Raw genomic sequence first — 8374 nt, forward strand, 5'->3', positions numbered from 1 at the left:
GATTTTATATTGCGCATGCTTCATTGCTTTCTCCTGTGTCTGACCCACCATACTGTCGCTCACTCGTTACATGGTCGCAGTTGTTAGGACTCAAGAGCCGGTACCTGCTGGCTATGGATGTTTACTTTTATCTGCAGCTATGACTGGTTGGGTTCATGTTCACTGCACATGTCTCATGTTGCGATTCGAGTCAGCTAGGCTCACTTGAGCGCTGAGGCCTTCTGATGAGGTGAGGTACTGTACCAAAGAGAGAAATGTAATAAAAAGAGAAGAAAAAGCGGTCATTCGGCGTTTAAAGTCTCACTCGCTGTACGCCCCGATGAGTAAACAATATCGGAAGTTACTTGGATCTCACGGAATCCGGGCGTCTGCGACTACCCCCACACGGTGTTGGTGAGCTGAGGCAGTGGAGATATTGGGATGTATTTCACACAGTATTTCTTAATCTAGACGCTGTGAAAACCAAAATTATTCTACCAGCACCTAAAGCCGACAACAAATTCCAAGGGAACTTCACGAACATGATCATGAGATTCTGATTAGCCACTTGGCGAATGTTGCAGCTTCGAACGTTCACGCGCGAATTCTACCATAACAATTTTAAGGCACTGTATTTGTTTTTCAGCTGCAATTAATCACAACTGAAAATTTGTGTTGGAGGTCTAATGTTCCCATAGATGCTAACATGAAGTACCAGAAAGATTAAAACTTTTGCAACCATGCTGCTCTAAATATTATGTATAATTTTCTTTTATTGCACACATGTACAATGTTGCTCCCCTTCCCTTCTTTGTGTGTGTCATCAGTCTGTTTTCATCTTCCAGACCGTATATGTACGACATGTAAGAGATTTTTCGCATCAGAAACAGCGAAGAAAGACCGGAATTACCCAAGTAATATTGCAGTGGAGACACGTTCAATGAGCGTCAAAAACAAAGATAATAAAGGCGATATAAAAACACATTATAATGTAAAGTCAAAATTCCACTGATGGAGCTGTTACTACCCGTCAAAGATGCTCCACTAAGAGCGTTTCCGATTGGTTCCTTCGACATAAAAATCACGGTAAAAGCTGCGGCTGATGGAATGATTTTGAGTTTCAAACTGAATCAGATAAAAGCAGTCGCTGAATTGTCATCTTCCTGACGATGTACGTAATACGAGTAAGAGATTCTTTGCTAATAAATGCCTTTTTTACATCAAAAACAGCGCAGAAAGTCCGTAACTAACTACTGAAGATTTCAGTGGTGTCTCGCTGAATGACCATCAAATATAAAGCTAATAACGACGGCATAAAGAGAAACACATAATGTAAACTCACAACTCCACTGATAGAGCAATAAGATCTTATCTGTTTTCATCCGTAATATAAATAAATGCTTCTTAAAGTATTTCAAGCTGAGGCTTTCTATATCAACACGAAAATGAAAGCTACCCCTGATGGAACGTTACTGAATTCCAGACAGAGTCCAATAAAAGCGGTCACGACATCTGTAAATTTCATAAATAAAACTGTTTTTCCGGCTCGCAGAATGAAAACAGAGGGGGAGAAAAAAGATTTGAGAAAAGAAAAGTCTCATATTAAATTCTTTTTGTTATCATTCAAAATGTGATACAGAACGCAGAAAGTCTCCAAAAGAAATCAGGATACTGTGATTAGCGTCAATAAAAGCTACAGTGAAAATGCAGCCTGGTACACATTTAGAAATTCCAACACTTTTTATCGTACAAGATGTCACCATTGAGAGCAATACTGAACAGTACTCTAATAGAGAAATACGGAACTTGGTTACTCATTAAAATCGTATAATAAGCCCTCGCCTTCCAGTCGTTATGATCCTAGTAGCTGTGCTATCCTGGCACTACTTTCTCTTAACAGTGGCCTAAATCTGTGAGCTATCATGCTTCCATGGATAATGTAACAAATTTATTGGTTATTGTTCTTAATAATCACCTTCTATGTTTTAGCTGCAAATTCGTCATCTTCAGAGCCAATTAGTTGGAATATTAATTGCGCTTTAATAGGCTGGAATTCAAATTCAGGTCAAAGTTCGTGATATTAGAAAACTAGTTACATACTAGTTACACTTAGATGTTCAAAAAATGGTTCAAATGGCTCTGAGCACTATGGGACTTAACTTCTGAGGTCATCAGTCCCCTAGAACTTAGAGCTACTTAAACCTAACTAACCTAGGGACATCACAAACATCCATGCCCGAGGCAGGGTTCGAACCTGCGACCGTAGCGGTCGCGCGGTTTCAGACTGTAGCGCCTAGAACCGCTCGGCCACCCTGGCCGGCTGCTTAGATGTTACTGTCGTGGACTCTTGCGATCAAGCCACTGGTACACGGCTTTAAATATTTGTTGACCTGTATCTCGATCAGATACATCATCGAACTTTATGAATCTGGACATTCCATTCGCTGCGAGAACTCTGCGAAACATGTGTGTCCCGTCTCTAGCTACAAGCTGGCTGACGTGTAATTTCTGTAACATCATACACTCCACAGAATAGAGCAAAAGACGTTCTGACTACCTCAATACTCGTATCACGCATATGCAAACGCCTCTGTATGCCATCAAAGTAAACTAACGTTTGGAAAAACAGAAAAATCCTAGGTGCAGAAAACGAGAACGTTACAGTTGCCTTAGGGCCTGTAAAATGATAACATGATTACCATATCTACGAGTTCGGTAATCGGTGTTGTCAAAGACGACTGTTCTTCGTTTACAGACGCACGTTAAGGGCGCCATTTTTACCCCGGTAGCGTTACAATGGTACCGTACTGATGCTCCGGAAACATGTAGTGGACTACAGTCGGTGTATTCTGTGAGATGCGCTGTTCAGAGTGAAGATCTATTTTCGCTGTATCGTCTGGCAGCTAGGGTATGTCTTGTGTAACTCACTGCCTAAATACAGTGACGTGTTCAGCCGGGAGTTGCCCAACAAGACCACGCGTCAACCATTATGATTTATCAGTCAGAAATTCGTAAACGATAAGACAGTTTACGTAAACTACTTAAACGTGAACCACACTCGCTCCATCACGGTAGCGTGGCCGAGCGGTCTAAGGCGCTGGTTTAAGGCACCAGTCTCTTCGGAGGCGTGGGTTCGAATCCCACCGCTGCCATAATTTTTACATGTTCCCCAGCAATTTTCTCTACAAGATAAGAACACTTACATATACACACCACAAGTTACAGCTCAGTAAGTAAGGGAGAGTGTACCGTATCATTATTTTCGATTTTCTTCACTGTTCCATCTGCGTACTGTCTATCCTTGTGCTCCTGTATAGCTCTTACACCGCGGATTTTCTTGGCCGCGGTAGCAGCAGAATTATGGGGGCACAGTCCGCTTTGAATACTGGTTACTAAATTTACCCAAAATTATTTCGCGAGAAACATTTTGTCTTTCTTCCAACAATTACCGTTTGAGTTCCCCGAGCATTCCTGTTACATTTTCGTATGAACTGTACAGATCCGTTAAAAACCTAGCAGCTTATTTTTGTATTCGTTCGATGTCTGGTGCTACTTTTACTCAATACGGCCTCCAAACACTGGAACACCAGAAGCGATTACGCTATTGTTACACACTTTGTATGCGATTTCTTTCAAATTTTTCTATACGCTTCCCAGCAAATTTTAGTCTTTTGATTTCACGCGATCGTCCCACTCCAGATCGCATCTTAGTATTGTTTCTAAATGATTGTACGATTTGACGTGCTGAAGAGGTCGCCACTAATCTTGTAATCAGATGCGTTTTGGCTCACTCTCTTTGTTACTGGCATTCTGTTACATATATCCGCATTACGACACCGTATAACAACATTCGGAATCTTACAGAGGAGTCAGTATTTTGGCATCAAGCCTACTAAGTTCTCGATTAGTTACTGCCTGCTGCGATGCATGGTGTTGTACGATTAGATCGAAGAAAGAAATCACTAGAGCGACGATACTTCCTAGTAGACAACAGCGTCATCAGCGCTCGAGAAATGACACAGTCAAAAGGTCTTCGAGCGTATAAGGAAACTGTGGTCTTACAGCGGTTGATAAAGTACAGTGTCGTACGCGAAATCTAGAAAGATGGAATACACCCATTCAACTGCGAAATGTCTAATGTGTAATAAGGATGCTGTGTCCCAGACGGGTTGTTATACCTAAATGCTTCAACATTCAGTTAGAGAATCCTTTTTGTCTCTAGCAAAGTCATTATCTTAGACAAACAATCCTGCTGGAAGAACATCCGCAACTAAGCATTATAGCAGAGGTTGAAAATACCGCTTCAGTTGTAAGTTACTTTATTTTCACACTACCGGTTTCGGACTGTTATTATCCCATCCTCAGGTGTAGTACTGGAAATAGCAAAAGGCGGGAGATAATTTTCGCACGCCGCAACACCAAATTAAAAAAAAAAAACATTCTTTTCTAAAACTTTTCTAAAACAAATTTTTTAGAAAAAAAACAAATAACAAATTATTTTCTAAAAAATTTTTATGAGTGTTGCGGCGTGTGAAAATTATTTCCCGTCTTTTGCTATTTCCAATGCGACACCTGAGAATCGGCTTATAACAGTCCGAAACCGCTCGTGTGAAAATAAAGTAACTTACAACTGAAGCGGTATTTTCAACCTCTGATTTTATGTTAGAGCTTAAACCATGCTCTCGAAACCTGCAACTAGTGTAGCGATGTACGAGACAGACACACTTTCAGGCACCTCATCTTCAACAATTTGGTAGTTTCTACCGTCAATGAATGTGAGATATTCTCAAATACGACAATCCTTCAAATTCTGACTGAAAACCCTTGAATACTCTATCTGAGCAAAAGTATCCGAACATCTATTAGCAGACATCGACACAGTGTGTGTCCATCCTTTCGCTTTATGACGGCTTGAACTCTGCTGACTACGCTTTAAATGAGGTGTCTACGTGTCTTTGGAAGGATGGTAGTCTATTATTCCTCAAGACCTGGAACCAGAGAAGGTACTGATTTTGGAATTTGGGGTCTGGTGCGAAATCGCCTTTCGAACTCATCCCAAAGGTGTCCCATTGGGTTCACTTTGGAGCGGGCCAGACGATGTCAGAAATGTTACTGTCCACAAACCACGCTGCTTTGTGGCCGTGGATTGTAATCCTGATAGATCATCGTCACCGCAATGCCCCTTTACCGAATGCAGTACGCGCTACTGTAAAATGTGTTTATAACCTTCCGCATTTTGCATTTTCTTACGCAATATAAGAGGACCATACCCTAACGACTAGAAACATCCCCATACCGTAACACCATCTTCTCCCTACTTCCCTGGTAGCCGTACACATGATGGCAGCTAACAAATCCTTCCATCTGATTGCCACAGGATACAGCGTGATTCATCACTCCAAATCACTTGTTTCCGCTTAACTTCGCAGTTATCTCACCAACAGTGTACAAGGGCAGCTGTAAAGGACTGAAATGTCGCTGAAGGATGTGTGGCTCAAAGTCACTGAGCTATCGCGACCGACCCACTCTGCTGTTACGGCCTCTCAACTGACAACAATACTCCCCGCCTCCTATTACACTTGTGGGTGCGTTTGTAGTGACGTTTAGTGGTCGATTCCGCAATACGTAGTGTGTCTGGATACTCTTGATCGTATAGTGTACGTATCCCACATAATGGATGCGATGTCATCTGTCAATTTGATGTTAGGCAACGAAGCATCGACGAGATGCCAGCCCTTTTTCATGTCTACTGTAGCACGACGTCTTCTAGCACGTTGCATAACTCAAATTACTTCTATCGAGTGGAACTGATTAGAGCACTATATCAAAAAGAGTTTGATAAGATTTTGAAAACTTCTAACCATGAGTCTGAACTTTTATTACACTTAAGAAAAAAAGTTTACTGAAAACATTTCTAAAATTAGGGAATTAATATACAGTCTTACTGCATTTTCCTTTCGCATCCCACCCCCATATTTGGTCGATTATTTTTACTTCTCTCCTATTTCATGAGGTAAAATTTTTCTGTAATTTGCAAAACTTCTCGTTAGTTAGGAGTCCACAGTATGTAAGAAGTAGTTGCTATTGTATTCGTTTCAACAGCTTCTACAACAGAACAGTGACTTGATATTAATTTTGGAGGCTGACTGGGGTGTCGTTATTCTTGTTTCACTTTTTGTAAGGTTAAAACTCAGGAAAAGCTGTCAGGTTTATCTTTTCCACGAATCCCGTAACTCATATAAGGCGAATGAATGGGTCCGAGCAATTTTTAATGCGACGTTTACTCATCAGGGTAACGACTTGGTTAATTAATGACGTGGTTTCGTTAAATATTAAGTTCTAGCATCCCTTAGTGTTGTCTGATACTGAAAGATGAAGTTTGGTAACATTGTTTCGAATATAATGGTAAAGTAGAAATTACGACTGGAAGCAGGCTTGAGACCCAGATTGAAAATCCGATTTTCCCATACACAGACAAATATTCACAAGAAATCAAGCAGATAATTTCCAGTATCGAAAGATACTACGGCATTTTTAGGTACGAGAAACACACTACGTGATCAAAGCTATTTCAATACCTTTTAGTCGACCCTGCGCCTTTATAACACCTTGAACCTAGCTGGGGGCACTTTCAGTGACCTGCCTGAATGTCTGTGGAGGGATGGCGTCCTGTTCCTTCTCAAGTGCCGAAACGAGACGGACGCTAGGATCAGGAGGGAAGTGGGCGTCCTAACTCAATTCGAAGGTGTTCCCCCCACCCCCATATCGTAACTCCACCTTCTCCGTACTTTACTGTTTGCACAAAGGCAGAAAACTCCGCCGGTCGGGGTGGTCGAGCGGTTCTAGGCGCTTCAGTCCGGAACCGCCCTGCTGCTTCGGTCGCAGGTTCGAATCCTGCCTCGGGCATGGATGTGTGTGATGTCCTTAGGTTAGTTAGGTTTAAGTAGTTCTAAGTCTAGGGGACTGATGACCTCAGATGTTAAGTCCCATAGTGCTCATAGCCATTTGGGCAGAAAACGTCCTCCTGGCGTCCGCCACACCCACATCATTCAATCGGATTGACTCAGGGCATAGCGTGATTGATTGCTCCAAATCATTCGTTTCCAGTCGTCCGCTGTCCAACGGAATTGCTCTTCATACCAGCTGAAGCGTCGCTAAACACTGACTGCAGAAATGTGTAGCTCGTGAGGAGCTGTTCGACCATTCTACCCCTATTACACTGGTCGCCAAAATTAAAACAACAACAGAAATTTTGTAAGGTTGCAAAACAGTATAAACAGGTGGTAGCAAAGTAGAAACAATGCAAAGAATACAGAACGTAAACAACTGCAATATGCCTAACAGTAGACGAAAATGTTCTTCATTATTTTCCAACAGATTTGCACCCACATTCCGTCAACTATTTAATGTGCTTGCTATGGGGTGTGACCGCTTCTGGCAGCAATACAGGCCTGACAAAGACAGAGCATGCTGTGGATAACGTAATCAGTGTCATGTTGAGGCAAACCGCCCAGTCTTCCCGTGGTGCTGCTCGCAGGTCTTGGAGAGTGGTTGGTGGATGCTTACATCTACACCTGCAGTTTCTTGATTACTCTGCTACTCACAATAAAGTGACTGGCAGAGGGTTCAATGAAATACCTTCAAGCTGTCTCTCTACCGTCTCACTCTCGAACGGCGCGCGGGAAAAACGAGAACCTTAATTTTTCGGTGCGACCCCTGATTTCTCTTATTTTATCGTGATGATCATTCCTCCCTATGTAGCTGGGTGCCAACAGAATGTTTTCGCAATCGGATGAGAAAACTGTCGATTAAAATTTCATGAGAAGATCCCGTCGCAACGAAAAACGCCTTTGTTTTAATGATTGCCACTACAATTCACGTATCATGTCGGTGGCACTATCTCCCCTACTTGGCGATAATACGGAACGAGCTGACATTCTTTGTACTTTTTCGCTGACATCCGTCAGTCCCATCTGATTCGGATCCTAAGCTGCACAGAAGTACTCGAGAATAGGGCGGACACAAGCGTGGTGTAAGCAGTCTCTTTAGTAGACCTGTTGCACGTTCTAAGTGCTCTGCCAATGAATCTCAGTCTTTGGTTGGCTCTACCCACAAGATTATCTATGTGATCGTTCCAATTGAGGGTATTTGTAATTTTAGTGCATAAGTATTTAGTTGAATTTACAGCCTTCAAATTTGTGTGACACGAAATTTAGCAGATTTCTTTTAGTACACATGTGAATAACTTCGCACTTTTCTTTATTCTTGGGCAATTAACACTTTTCGCACCATACAGATATCTTATCAAAATCATTTTGCAATTTTACTGAGACTGGACATCGCAAGTTCAGGATCTTGCCCAAAAATTTAACTACTTTATTTACCATTAGAACAG

General features: G+C 41.9%; 1 non-coding gene across 1 annotated transcript; it reads left to right on the forward strand.

Moving 5' to 3' along the window:
- Positions 1–3049: 3049 nt before the first annotated feature.
- Positions 3050–3131, forward strand: Trnal-aag (transfer RNA leucine (anticodon AAG)). The gene has a single exon. It is a non-coding gene; the product is annotated as a tRNA-Leu (tRNA).
- The last annotated feature ends 5243 nt before the right edge of the window (positions 3132–8374 follow it).

Source organism: Schistocerca serialis, chromosome 1, assembly GCF_023864345.2.
Source record: "Schistocerca serialis cubense isolate TAMUIC-IGC-003099 chromosome 1, iqSchSeri2.2, whole genome shotgun sequence".
Classification (NCBI taxonomy): Eukaryota; Metazoa; Arthropoda; class Insecta; order Orthoptera; family Acrididae; genus Schistocerca; species Schistocerca serialis.